Source organism: Chenopodium album, chromosome 20 (genome assembly GCF_948465745.1).
Source record: "Chenopodium album chromosome 20, dcCheAlbu1.1, whole genome shotgun sequence".
Lineage (NCBI taxonomy): Eukaryota > Viridiplantae > Streptophyta > Magnoliopsida > Caryophyllales > Amaranthaceae > Chenopodium > Chenopodium album.
The window spans coordinates 27,418,627-27,431,584 of NC_137853.1; the positions used below are offsets into that span (position 1 = coordinate 27,418,627).

The following is a 12,958-nucleotide window of genomic DNA, read 5'->3' on the forward strand; positions in this document are numbered from 1 at the left end:
CCGGCAAAGTACTTAAGCAAATTTATTAAATAAGCATTGGGGCAGGCGGTCTTACCCCGCCTTTCTTTGCATCCTTGGCCACCAAGGACGCTTTCTTGGCCATCAGCTGCTCCTTGCGCAGTTGGGCAGCAGGCTTAGCCGGAGTCTTTGCCGGGTCCACCATCTTTTTAGCTTCGGCTGCAAGGTCAAACGGAATGTCAGTTAGAGAAAAACATTTAAAAAATTATTGAAAGCAAGGCAAAGTTCTTCAAGTATAGGGATCTATCCTGGGGAAACATTGTGCTAAGCCCACAGACGGATAGGAATCTCTCATCCTTGAAAAAATCCGGATGGGGGATCCAGTTCTTAGGGACAATGATCTCAGTCCCGTCGTCCATGGGCGTAGTTGTGGTTTCAAAGAAACCAGGTTCCATGATCTGCCGGCGAGCTCGTGCAGAAAGCTCCGGGAGAGCGCATTTTCTGCCAAGGAGTGCCGGCTCCTTATTATACCGGCGCAGCGTCCGGTTGTGTGCAGGGGATGGGGAGGAAATTAAATAAAACCTATCCCTCCATCCAGCCCATTTGGACACCTTGTCCAAGGTTATTTGATATTGGGGCAAGGTTGTGAGAGTATACCAAGCCCCATGACCGCCTGGGGCCCCTGCTCAAATAGTGCATGTGAGCAAAGGCCGAGAAACTAGGCTCTATATTTTGGAATTCACAGGCGGCAATATAGCTGAGTATATTCCCCCATGAATTTGGAGTTAACTGCCAAACCCCCAGATCATACCCTTTGAGGATCTTCCTGATCCCATAATGGAGGGGGAACCGGAGGCCGGCTTCGATAACCGCCTCGAAGCAGACGAAATAGTTGTCTGCATTCTGAAGATCGTCCTTCCAAGCCATAACGGCATCCGCAGGCAAAACCGTAATATACCACCCGTTCCCAAATGGGTGCTTTTCTTTGAAGGCTTTGAAGCTGCTCTTCAGTAGGGCTCTATCAGCCGGCAGCATCCTTATTTTCCTAGGGCCAGGCTTGTCTGCAGTCTTCGCCGGCACTTGATAGTCAGCCGCGAAGTTCTCTTGTGCAGAGCCGGAAGCTTCCGACCCTGATCTCTCAGCAGCCTCCTCGCCGCCTGACCCACCTTCTTCTTCTCTCTCAGAGAAAGAGGCGGCCTCCTCGCCGCCTGATTCCCTCACTTCTTCTTGTGAGGAGGCGCCACTTTCTGAATTCTCCGGCTCATCCGGACTCTCATAGCCCTCCTCCCTCGTAACCTCGTCAGCGCGCACTCTCCTAGCGCGCCGGTGCCTCGGCTTGATAGCCGTTTGTTTAACTCTGGCCATTGTGTCATGCACAGACACAGAGAGGAAGGGATTTGGGGATGAGCAAAGGAGATCTGATTGTCTGGAAAGGGCAACCCCGGTTCTAGACTCAGCCGTACCAGGAGACCGGCGAGCGTCCTAGGCCGTGCCGTGTGTGTGGATGAAGAGTCCATTTATTTTGTTTTGAAAAACGAATGTATACAGGCGGAAAAAGAATGTATACAAGTAAAAGAAAATTGAAGGAAGGAAACGGATAATTACCTTACTTTGAAAAAGCTCTGAAAAATCTGAAAACAGCTACAGCCGGTGACCGGGTGTTCTTGAGTGAGCACGCGGGAATCTTGAAATTGCAAGTACGCAGTCGGGGTCAGAGCACCTCTCTCTAAAAACTTCTCTTTCTCTCTCTAGAAAATGAAAATTGTGAATGAAGTGAGAGGAGAGAGGGGGGTAAACTCCTATTTATAGGCAGGGTAAACGAAAAAATGACTGTTAACCCTAGCCGTTTTACTGTTCACCTCTCACAGGTTGACATGTGTCACAGGCACCACGTGGCCTGCCACGTGCCACCTGTGAGGGGCAAATGTTTAGGGGATTTTTACCCTAGATACTTGGACCAATGAGGGGCTGCCACGTGTCAAGGGCTGGCAGGTCACCTCTGACCTATCCCCAGCTGACACGTGGCCTCCCTAGATACATTCTCAGAATGGCGGCTTTCAGAGGCCCAATTCCCCAAGTGCATTGATTGCGGCGCAGCCCACCTGCCCTAGGTCAGATGACCTAGGGGAGGGCACTTTTCCCCATGACCCTATAAATAGGGAGATATTCCCCCATTTTGGAGGCATTCACAATCATTTATTACACCCTACTTTCTCTCTCATCAGAGAACTCCTGAGCTTGGAATCCAAGCAGATCCTCACCTTAAATTCCGCACTTTTTACTCTCCTTCAAGTTACTAACTTGAGCATTGGAGGCGGAGCACCACCCTACCGGTGTCTTCGCTGATTTTGCAGGTACAGAAGCCAGCAGGACCAGTCTTCGAGTTGTAACTCTCCCAAGGGACAAAAACACCCAAAACAACGATCAAACTCATTACAAGCCGCCGGCGTCCAATTGTGTCTTGATCTGACCCCTCTCTAGTTTTTAGGTCAATTCGAATTAAAAGTTATTCAAAGGGATTTAAGTTACCATTAAAATTGAAATTACCATTAAATTGACTATCTCATAAAAATTAATGTAAAACCGCCTTATACAAGAGCTATTATGAAATACTTATTAAAAGGGTGTCCCTCGTTATAAAGTCTCACAATGTTTTTACTTGTTCGTTAATGGATGTAACTCCCCCCATAATTTATTTCTTGCTCCAATTCTCTAGATACAGATTTTTAGAAGAAATATTAGAAAGTATTATTTTATGATTGAACTGAGGTTGGTTAAATAATAAGATAGTCCAAAAAGTAAAATTGAGTATAAGTAGGAAGAGAGAGAATATGAAAAATATTTAGATATGATATGAGAGGGTCATTAATTATGGGGGGAAAAATTAGTAAAATACTAAATTAAGCCCCATGCTATGCACGAATTTCAAAATATTTTATAACGAATTGTGATGTTAATTCAAAATCTACCAGAAAAATAATCCTCATTTTTCTAAATGAAATTAAAAAATTTGAATCTTAATTTATAGCTAAAATTAAGCCCTGAAACAGAATTATCCCAAAGGGTGAACCAGGTGGAATACCAAAAAAAGTAAAAAGAAGTGAATTACAATTATATGATTCGGTGAAATTTTTTTCAAGGAAGTAAATCACAATTATATAAATAAATGAATTTCTTTTTTTAGATAGTGAATAAAAAAATTTAAAAAAAAATTGGAGGGAAAAAACAGCACCAGGAAGTGACACGTGACATTTTTGGTGTCGGTTTTAGTATTATGTTATTGATTGTTAAATATTTCCAAAAGTAAGTTTCCTCGAGGTTTTCTCCTTGAGAGGGTTTTTTGTTTCCCTCTAGGATTTTCCCTTGTGAGGGTTTTTCTAGCTTCTATTGCTAGATTTTTTCTGCTTTTTTGAAGGTTTTCCTTCACTCTTTTCCTTTTCTCTCTTTTTGTTTCATCTCTTTTCTTCTGACCTCAATTGTAAATTTTTGTAGGGGCTTCCACCGGTGTTTTTACCGGTGGTAAGCCCCAAAAAACTTTTTAATTGCTTTCAATAAATGGATTCCATATTTATGACGCTGTTTATTCAATTAGGGTTATTTTATTTGTTTGTCCGTGTGCTAAAGTTTGAAGATTTAGGGTTTCATCGTTTTCGAAAGTATCTGGAAGGCCATATGAGTTTTTTCACCCAAACAACTACTCATCCGTGGATCTCAAGCCGAATTAGTGCTAACTCACGGATTGTAATGCTTCGGATGAAGTTTTTTATTAAGGCGATCGTTGATCGAATCTGCAATGTTACTAGTTCTAAGGTGATGTGTACTTGTGTTGGAATTTTAGATTTCCTAGGAATTGTTAGTAAGTGTCGTTTGGCTATCTTTCATTATGAAATCCTTTTTTTCTTCTCGTAAAAAAAAATAATAAAAAAATAAAAAAATAAAGCAAGCAACAAATCATCAATAATCAATAACTTAATACTAAAACAGACACCAAGAGTGACACGTGTCATACCCTGGTGTTGTTTTTTCCCTCCAAAACTCCCCTTCCTTTTCAATAAAAAAATCTTTTATTTTTGGAATATTTGTATAATACAATTGTAGTAATATTACTATTTCTAATCTTATATAATAATTGTATTCTTTTTTATTTCATGTTTTATTTACGTTTTAAAATAGTTTAACTATATTTCGAGACATTTTAATAAAGAAGAAATAACTTAATACTAAAACAGACATCGGGAGTGACACGTGTCATACCCTGGTGCTGTTTTTTCCCTTTAAAACTCCCTTCCTTTCTAATTAATAAAAATCTTTTATTTTTGGAATATTTGTATAATACAATTATATTAATATTATTATTTCTAACATTATAAATAAGGAAGAAATAAGGTTTGATTTAGATTATTGAAATATGTGGAGAATATAAAATAACAGAGCCAAAAATACAATATTCCGTATTAAAAATTTAGATTACCATTATAGTTGTACATAGTGCGTGGGGTTCAATGAAGAAAAAAAAAATCTATTATGAAATAATAACAATTGAGTTAGTTTTCTGTTAAAAATTTCTGTAAATTTACCAACTTATAATTTTTTCATCTTCAAAAAACCTAGCCCCTCCGTTCATGATAGTTCGACTTGCTTTGCATTTGCGTGGTCTCTAATTAATATCTTTGACCATGACTATCTTCGGCTATGTATAAGTGAAAAAAGTTGATATATGAAAATTTTATAATAAGGAGAAATCTAATAAGACCTATCATGCTAATTTAAATCTATTATATAAGTCATAACATGTGGTCAAAGTTAGTTATTTTGACCACATGAATAGTAAGTGAGTCGAATTTTCTGGAACGGAGATAGTATTAGCTATTACTAAAACATCATACTTATATTGATAATTTTGGACATAAGCTAGCTTTAAGATTTTTTTATTTTTTTTATAAAAAATATATATTATTCTACTTTGCTTATTTATTTCATAATGATAGTTCGACTCACTTTGCATTTGCGTGGTCTCTAATTAATATCTTTGACCATGACTATCTTCGGCTATGTATAAGTGAAAATTATAAAAAGTTGATGTATGAAAATTTTATAATAAGGAGAATCTAATAAGACCTATCATGCTAATTTAAATCTATTATATAAGTCATAACATGTGATGAAAGTTAGTTATTTTGACCACATGAATAGTAAGTGAGTCGAATTTTCAGGAACGGAGATAGTACTAGCTATTAATAAAACATCATACTTACATCGATAATTTTGGACATAAGCTAGCTTTAAGATTTTTTTTTTTTTTTTTTTAAAAAAAAATATATGTTATTCTACTTTGCTTATTTATTTCATAATAAATAAACATACGGCATCAACATTGTATAGTTTGATTGGGTATAACATGCATTATTAAATGTACTAAAATGTACTACTATACTATTTTTAAATATTTTTAACACAACTAATTAATCAACAATAAGAATACATTAATAATGTTTTCCTTATTATTTCATCTTCTCTATATACACTGCTTTTGTTTATTCCACGCAAGTTGCCTCATTTTTATATTTATCACAAATTAATTATATATAAAAAAAAAACTACCATGCATTGCACGAGCACTAATCTAGTAAGAACACTGTAATAAACTCAGTCCACATTATATATGAATATGGGCCAAGAAAATATCACGTGAATTTTAGCACATCTCTATCTTTACTTCTTATGTTATGTCACACGTCTCTTTCTCGCTCTTCCTTTTGTTTTTCTCTCTAGATCTCCTTCTTTGACGATTATTTTCACTCTTCTTTATTCGTCTCTTGATAATGTTTTATATGTTCATTTTCTTAATGCAACTTGTTATCCGTGTCTCAGTTATTAGAAAATCAATGCTATTTTTATTATGTTCACTGACTAGCTATGCATAATTTTGGACTGCAGTTTGAGGAACCTGATTAGAGCGTGGGTATAATATGATGGGTCTATATTTTTCATCCGGTATGTGCTCGGAATCTGCAGACTGATTGTGACATTTGTTTTATGGGGAAGCAACCCCGAAAATCTTTTCCGTTAACTATGAATAAAGCAAGTGATATTTATTTAGTGCATTGTGACATTTGGGGTCCGAATAAGATTGTTTCTAGTTGTGATGCTCGTTATTTCCTAACCATTGTTGATGATTTTTCACGTGCTACTCGGGTATTTTTGATGGCTGGTAAATATCAGGCTTGAGGGGGAGTATTAGAGTTGATTTGGTTATATTTGTTAACATTATCTTTGGCAAGTTTATCTTTTAAAAGTTTTTAGGCAAGTTAGGTCTTGTTGTGTATTGGGTACATTTATGTGATTAATATCAATACGAAAGGCTAAGTTGTTTTCTCCAATCAAAATGAGGAAATACAAGTTAATAATTGATATCAACTTGGATTGTTGATATCAGGGGCAATACGGTCTTTTAGGCAGTTAAATGAAGGGCACGATGGTCCACGCGAATAAACCAAGTAATAACACATGGAAAATGTGTTATTATTTATTGTTGCTGTGGATTTTTTATTTTTTATTTATTTTTTTTGGTGTAAACCTTTGACAGAAGTGAGCTAACAAAGTTAAGTTATTTCGAGTTTTCGTGCTGATGTAAATGATCTTTTTTGTTCTTTACTCAGTCCGTCCCTGGGTGATGCCATTGGTGGTTCTCCGGCCAATTTTGGTGACTCCAGCATTAGGAGGTACGTCTTTACCTATTACTGTAATAAAACGTAGTTAAGCAGGATGCAGAACATCAAGTCTTGCTTCTTTTGCTACGTCTCAATAAAAGTTTGCTGAAGAGAGCTTGCCTGCATCCTGTGACTATTGAGGCCTTTGGCCAGTAGTAAACATTCATTAGTCATTAGATTACGCTCTTCTATTTTTTCATTCTTTATGCAGATATAATTTTTGTTCAATGTCTCATGCTCGCCCTTACTTTTAACTCAGAGCTGCGCAAGTGATCCTAGAAATACCTTTTCTTTTCCCTTTGCCATCACATAGTAACTATCTGCTCTTGCATAATGTGTTATCAAATCCAGTTGGCAAAAAGTGAAGCCTGTAAAATTCTGTCTTTTAATTCTTATAGGGACTCTATCTCATCTACCAGCATGCCTTATGAATTCAGGCTACCTTAATGAATGTGTCTTGCTTAGTCGTAATACTTTACCCAGTGTTTCCTATATCAGAAACTCAGAGTTTGTGAAGCTCAATGACTACTGTAATCTTGTTTTTATTCATCATTTGAAGGTAAGGTAAATCTTTTGTCGTTGTATGTGTTGTGGTTTAGGACTAAGAATACATGAGTGAAGCTTAAATTTTTGGTTCTGCATTGCTTCATTTAACAAATTCCTGCTACCTGTATCATGTTCTTTATTGAAACTGTCATAGCTTATTATCTTACACCTTGTTTAAATTAGAGGACTAACTATTGTTGAAATTTTGAGTTCCAGGGTTCTATAGTATGCAAGAATAAGATTTACATCACCTTCTGCTAGCTACAAAGTTTAAAATATGTGTTTGGGAAATGAAAGGGGCGTGGGGGACAAATTGTGAAAATGACACTATTTCGGCAGATCATGCTGCCTGACTGTTGCCATTACGACTTTAAACACTGGTGAAGTGGTGAGTGATGATAAATGGCTGCCCCTTGTTATTGAATGTCAGAAGGCTGTCAAATTTCAAAGTCTTTTGTGCTATGCCATAACACATATGGTTCACGATTCTCCATTTAATGTAATTCAAGATTTAGTTGGTTGCTGTTTTCATAAAATTTTTGGTCCTAGAGGAACCTGGAATAATTTTTGTGTATATGAAATCGTCATTAATTTGATTTGTTGTACTCTTTGCATTTTGTAAATTTATTTAGCATGATATATGTTGAATATATACTTTATATTAGCTTGTGCAACTAGCTTGCTTGGGCTTCTGGATTAACTCTTTATGTTTTTTCTTCTTGTACTACCCAAATTGTTATTGAAGCATAGAATTCTGCCACAAAGTTCAAGTTATACTTCTTGGTCTTTAAGAATGATTATCCCCAAAATGCTGAATTTCCTGAATATGACTCAAAGAAGGGAAATAAGCCTTTTCCAATACCTATAGTGCAGCTGAGGCGAGCAGCTAGATAGAGATAAAAGAATAGCAGAAGTCAGCCTAGGAAACCTGTGCCACCACCAAAGAATGGCCTGCTGGTTAAGGGCCTAGTACCAGTGCTTTTGATGTCCTGAATGCGAGGATTTTATTGATAAACAACTTGAAGAAGCTCTAAAGTTGTGAAAGTCCATGCATGCAAGTAATGTTTCTTGTCAAACTCTTACTCCGTATTAAATAATTTGCTAGTATCTACATGTACTTGCATATATCCATGTCTACACTAGCTAGTAGTACCATGCTGGTATGCATTTTGGTTGTGGTGAGCAGTTTTTTTAAGATTTTTGAACCTGTAATTCTGAGTAAAGTACTGTAATACTTGACTTTGCATTTTTGATTGTGACGAGCAATTTTAAGAAGATTTATTGTTGATGTTTGAACCTGTAGTTTTGAGTAGTCAAGTACTGTAACACTTGACTTTGCCAACATCCTTAATGAATCAAACTATTTGATGATTGGATATTTGGATTACTATCATATTTCACTATTGCATGAATCTGCGCATTCCATTCTGGATAATGATTGTAATGTTCATCTATCTAGATTTTCGTTGTTATATATGGGACTTCTTATTCTCGATAAAATTAATTGAAACACATATTGCAACTAAAGGGAATTGTGGTTATACACTTATACTATAATAATAATGGGTTTTGCATCTACCTTCTTTGCTGTACACCAATAGGAAAATTGAATCAAAAGAAATATTAGAAAATTTTCTTCCTGATTACTACAAGTGATGTTCTACTATAAAGTGTACCGTACTATAAAGGTTGTGTAGATGCTGCAATGAGATCCATGTTGGGTCCCTTGGGCACCCTTTCAAGTCTTGTAGGGGTCCAGGAGCAAAGTCGGTATGGTTGTCATGACTAGGGAAGTGTTGTGGTGGAAGACAATTTGATCCCCGTGGATTCTTACCATCTGTATGACCGTCCCAGGAAGCATATTGCTCATGATGAAAGATTTTTAAATCTTCTCTGCTGTCGTAAACCTTTGCATCCAAGCTGGAGTTAATCTTCCAGAATACCCTGCAAAGCCGCGAAGAAAGGCTGTTAGTCGAATTGATGCTGATGAAAGTCATCTGCCAGATCCTGAACCAGAAACTCCCAGGGTTCTAATATTATCTGAAATTCCTGATTACAGAAATAACACCCCCATGTAGTGTTGAGGAAACTGTCTTATTTGCTGAAGAAACTGTCCTAGCATGGGAGAGGATGAGAAGAGGAGCCAATAAGTTGATGAACATGTATCCAGTTAGGGTACGTGGGTATTGCCCTGAGGACTGAGGCGCGTGTGGGCTATTCAAGGCACCAGGCTCAAAAACTGAGGAGTCTACATGCACCAACAACGGAATAGACAGAGCATGTGTGGCGGTCAGGCACCTGCAGTGGTGGAATTGACGAATTGTGCATTCAAGTTGGGGCTGCAGCTCCTGAGCAATATATGCCAACTATGAGATTAGATATAGGAATTCCAATAAGTGTTGAGAAAGCTGAAAGGTGATTTGAATTAAATGGAAGCTAATGGCCATGTCTAGAGCTGTGATGTTATCCACACGAACCATGATCATTAGTAACGTACCCTTCTATTGTAATGCCTTACTGAAAGCTTATAGCAATTTTAATAGGTCTAGATTATGTTTATTAAAATCGAAGAACCTTATTAATACAAACTACAGAATTTGGCATACGAATACTATTTAGCATTCTCATTATGTTCGTGAGGTGATTTTCTTTTATAGTCATACTGGTTTAACTTCTGTCAAATATTGGTCAAAAATAGATAGGGATAGAGGAATATATTTTACTACTTGAATGAGTAGACAAACAAAAGCAATATTATGCCTCTGTTTTGCTGTATAATTTTCCATGTGCAATTTGCATCTAAACACGGGTAAAATCTTTCAGATCATCAGAAAACTCTGGTATAAATGATCAAAAAATCTTTCAGCAGAGGGAATGTTTATCCATGTTTCAGCTCGTGAAACTCGAATTAGCAACCATTCTTCTCTTTTAGATAATGTTTTTGTGTAGACAACAACAAAACAAGTCTACATATGTAGTCTCCATCTTTGGCAAACTATGATCACAGACAACTTAATGTAAGAAATCCGAGAACATTTGACATGCACCATGCAACTGTACTGAAGAAATAGATTGGCAAACACAAAAAAAAAAAAAAAAAAAAAAAAAAAAAAAAAACAACAAACGAAAAAATTGTAGGTTCATAATATCAAAACAAGCTATAATTATTCCTAGATATATTAGTCCAAGTTTAGCAGCATATTAACAAGAAACTAGACTAGCAAAATGATGTGATACTCAAGAACTCAATCATAAGCCAGTTCAATAGTTCACTTGTCAGCTGCTGCAGCAGAACCTTTTCCTTCAGCATCAGTTAGAGTGGCGAGCCAAGTAGGTGGCAGCATCCCAGTCTGTTCATGTACCGTCTTTAAAAGAGGAGGCAGCATGCTATAGACCTCGGCCACATCTTTCATTGATCCACCAGACCCATTTCTTCCCTCCAAGGTTGCCCCACCAGACCCTGAAGACCAGATACTGATCTTTGGTTGCAAACCCTGAACAGCTTCAGCATTGATTCTCGCCATCTCCTGAAACGTTCCAGAATTGATCATCATGTAGTCCCTCAATGCAGCGTAGTTACCATCAAGAGCCTTAAGAAGGGTACTGATGTAAAATCCTTGGGCTTGAGCGAGGGCCACAATTCCCTCAGCCTCTTTCTTTTTGCCATATAGGTCTGCATCAGCTGCTTGCTGGCGAGAGTAGAATGCAGCATCTGCTGTTGCCCTCTCTGCCTCAGCATCCTTTTGCTTTTCGTACAGATTTGCATCTGCTTCTCTTTGGTTGTTGTATAGGTTTCGGTTAGCTTCTTGGACCTGTAAACCAAAAAATTGATCGTTAACTAATTCAAAGTAGTAAATATCATTACGAAAAAACAGAGAGATTTCATGTAAAGTTTAACAAAATTAGTACCTTTATGTCATACTCGACAGTAGCCTCACTAAGGAGCTCTGCCCTGAGTTTTTCAGTCCTAGTGAGAGCATTCTTCTTCTCCACCTCAACCTGCAGCTCAGCCTCTCGAATGGAAACCGCCTGCTTAGCCTCGACCTTTGCCAACTGAGCTGCCTTTTCCCATCCGGCCTTTTGCGCAGCCAACTCAGCACTGGCTTTTGCAACATCAGCCTCCTTCTGGTACTCATATATCTTAACCTCACTCTTAACCTTGACCTCTTCCTTTTGCCCTTCTCCATCCCTTTGTGTGGATATGATCATGGTTTCTGCATCGATTTTCGCTGCATTCTGTGCTGTTTGCCCTTGCCTCAGCTTTGCACCTATCTCCCCCTTCATCTTTGCCTCAGCAACATCCACCTTAAAACACAAGCAAAATAGTAAAATCAGCTTCATTCTAATTTTTAACAAAAGATAATTGAAAAGCTATGACCTTGTGACATAAATGGTAGATTAATTTCTGTCATATAGCATAAAATTTACAGGCATAGTCGTAGCATCATTGTTCAGACCAAACAATTCTTGTTCAATACACAACATTGCATGTTAAATTAATAGATTTTTTTAGACCAATTACCTAGCCATGCATAAACATGATATACTAATAGTAGAAAACCTATTACTTGCAATAATTTTCTCATAATCTCTTATCATCATTAAAAATCGAAAAATGTACATGTTTCGATGTAAAAATAATCACCAAAATATCGAGTCAGGTCGATTTTTGACAAGTCTATTAAGTAAAAAATGGATGTAAAATAAATTATCACATGTTGCTATATCTGAAATGAAATACCTTAGCCTGATTAGCAGCCTCCATCTGAGTCTTCTGACCCAAATACGAAAAATATTCATGTCCTCGAACATCAACAAGCTGTTTAATATTAGCATTATATATAACAAGTCCAAATTGATTCAACTCCAACTGCACTTTATCAAAAACTTCCTTCTTAAACTCTTTAGTACCCCTAAAAATCTCCTCCATAGTCATGGAAGCAGCAAGAACACGAGTCTCGCCTTCAATAATACCTTGTACAAGTTCATTAACATGGTTAGAGCACATGTCATGGGGTGCCATGAGTTTAGCATAAAGCACAAGACTATCATCAGAGTCGACACGAGGTCCAATAGTGAACACAGCAGGCAGCAAGAAAGGGAGCTTCTCTGCACTCATGGCCTGCACCTCGAACGTGTAATTGACAGGAGAGACATTGACACGAACGAAGCGTTGGCCGGGAAGAATGAGAGCTTTCTTGGCTAGTTTGATGTCTTGAATGTTCCATCCTGTTATGGCTAAGTACTCTGATGGACCAGCTACTCTGTATAATGGAATTATCATGGCTGTTTTTGAGAGATTTTTTTTTTTTTTTTTAATTTTTGATTTTGTTACTTTATATTGAGAGTCAAATATGCTGAAAAAAATAAATAAATAAACATTGTTTCCATTATTTCTTACATATGGAGTAATAATTTACTCATATATCGTTTTTTTATGTACATCTAGGTGGCTACTTTGGGCCTTTGGCAAGGTTTTTTTTTTTGCACATTTTAAAATTGCTCATTAGATATTTAATTGCTCATTTTAAAATTTACAAATGAACAATAATATATTTAATGGTACTATAAAATGAGGAAATACAAGTTAATCTTTATGATTGACAAAATATGTTAATCATAAGGGTAAAATTGACACTTCAATGAATTAATTGGGACATGTTTGTAAATTTGCTAGACTGTACCATTGTAAATAAATGTGGTAAATAAATGTTGGTAAATTTTGGTAAATTTGTAAATATGAT

The 12,958-nt window shown here is 36.9% G+C and overlaps 2 pseudogenes; one reads left to right on the top strand and one right to left on the bottom strand.

Annotated features, from left to right (window-relative positions):
* Positions 1-6,030: 6,030 nt before the first annotated feature.
* On the top strand, positions 6,031-9,633 carry LOC145596953 (APO protein 2, chloroplastic-like; annotated as a pseudogene).
* Positions 9,634-10,483: 850 nt separating this feature from the next.
* LOC145596954 (flotillin-like protein 6 pseudogene) lies at positions 10,484-12,498 on the bottom strand (annotated as a pseudogene).
* Between the last annotated feature and the right edge of the window lie 460 nt (positions 12,499-12,958).